We start from the raw sequence: 2147 nt of genomic DNA on the forward strand, positions 1-2147 counted from the left end.
ATTGTCTCGATGCAGACAAGTCTTTGTCCCAGGGTCAGGATGCCACATATCAGAGTCTGCTGCCTCCCAGCTTTTAGACTGCTGCAGAACCAGGTCTACCCAGAGAGCCAAATGGGGAAGGCAGCTGAGATGGAACCTTGTGATGACATGTTTTATGCTCGTTTGTCCTATTACACTCACACAGACTTCATTCTGCTCTAAATCAATGCCTTTCAGCTATCAGGATTTCCAAAGCTTAGAGCAAGACTTTTCTAAAGAGATCAATGAGATGAAATGACAGGAAGTCCCAGGGTGAGTTCCCCCATTACTGCTTTATAAGAAAGAATACAACAGAAGTGCTGCCCTAGGGTACAGTGTTGCTCCCTGGTACCAAATGTCGTGAACTGACATTTCAGAATATCTTGGCAGGCTACCAGAATATTTTTTGAGTGCTCAAAAACATAAAAGGCCAGGCATGAAAGCAGCACACACCTTCAATTCTAGCACTGGAGCAGCAGAGGATGTGGATCTCTGGGAGTTCAAGTCCATCTTGGCCTACATAGTGAGTTCCAGTGAGATGCTGTCTCAAGAGACAGAGACAGACTAGGAAGATAATGTACTCAGTAAAGTGCTTGCTTCATAAGTATAAAAACTTGAGTCCAAGCCAGATGGTGGTACACACCTTTAATTCCAGTTCTTGGGAGATAGCAGATCTCTGTGAGTTCAGGGCTAGCCTGGTCTACAGAGTGAATTCTAGGACAACCAGTGCTATACAGAGAAAAGCCTAAAATGAACAAACAACCCTCACCCCCATCCTCTACCAAAACAGTAAAATTGTGAGTTCAATTCTCATGTAAACACCTAGGTAAACAAGCCAGCTGTGGTGTGGTGGCATCTGTTTCTAATCCTAGTGCTAGGAAGACTGAGACAGTGCCCTTGGGGCTTGCTGGCCAATCAGCCTAGCCTCACCAGCAAGTTTCAGGGCAATGAGAGACCATGCTTCAAAAAGCAAGGTGGGCTTTTCCTCTTCCAGGGACGGTGCTTAGAGGCACTCAGGATGGTCCAGCATTTGACATACTGCCGTAGGCTTTCCTACAACACAGCCTCTAACAAAACTAGGCTGTCTTGAACCCCTGGCAACAGGATTGTTTACCTCTACACCAAGAAGGTTGGGAAAGCTCAGAAATCCACATGTGGTGTATGCCCAGGCAAACTGCAAGGGGTTCCTGCTGTGAGACCCAAAGTCCTTATAGAGACTGTCTAAGACAAAGAAGCACATCAGCAGGGCCTATGGTGGGTCCATGTGCGCCAAGTGTGTCCGTGAGGGATCAAGTGGGCTTTCCTCAGCAGAAAATCGTTGTGAAAGTGTTGAAGGCACAAGCCCAGAGTCAGAAAGCAAAATAGATATGCAAATTTTTTTTTTTTTTAAGATTTATTTTTTTATTATGAGTACACTGTAGCTGTCTTCAGACACTCCAGAAGAGGGCGCTTTACGGATGGTTGTTAGCCACCATGTGGTTGCTGGGATTTGAACTCTGGACCTTTGGAAGAGCAGTCGGGTGCTCTTACCCACTGAGCCATCTCACCAGGCCCGATATGCAAAATTTTTAAGTAATAAAAATCAAGACTTGGTCTAAAAAAAAAAGCAAGGTGGAAGACACTTAAGGAACGATCTGAGAGGTTTACCTCTGATATCTGTCTACAGGAGAACAGGATAAAACCTGTAGTCGAAACATTGAGGAGATGAAGGCAGAAAGGCCAGGAAGTAGAGGCAATCCTTGGGTACATAGCCAATTCTAAACCATCCTGACATACAAGACGAAAAAATGTCTCAAAAGGGAAAAAAGGAAGTTTTGTGGAAACATGAAGAGGAGCCAAGTTCCTGTATTTGGAAAACAAGGAAGTGATTCTACCAGAGACTGAATAGATTTGCTTCCAGTTTATTAGACCACAACAGCAAAAATCATAGCATTTTGTATCAGGTGTACATAGACACTCAGGCTAAAAATATCCAAATGCAATAAATGCACTTTCAAAGAAAACCTTACAGGGTTAGGGTGGCTCAGCTGGAAAATGTGTGTATTGTGCTTAAAGCCTACCGGGCGTGGTGGCACACGCCTTTAATCCCAGCACTGGGGGGGGTCGCAGACGCAGGCGGATTTCTGAGT

The 2147-nt window shown here is 44.9% G+C and overlaps 1 pseudogene; it reads left to right on the plus strand.

The window, feature by feature from the left end:
• The first annotated feature begins 1022 nt into the window (after positions 1 to 1022).
• On the plus strand, positions 1023 to 1383 carry LOC110307099 (annotated as a pseudogene).
• The last annotated feature ends 764 nt before the right edge of the window (positions 1384 to 2147 follow it).

The sequence above is a fragment of the Mus caroli genome, chromosome 12, assembly GCF_900094665.2.
Source record: "Mus caroli chromosome 12, CAROLI_EIJ_v1.1, whole genome shotgun sequence".
NCBI classification, from domain to species: domain Eukaryota; kingdom Metazoa; phylum Chordata; class Mammalia; order Rodentia; family Muridae; genus Mus; species Mus caroli.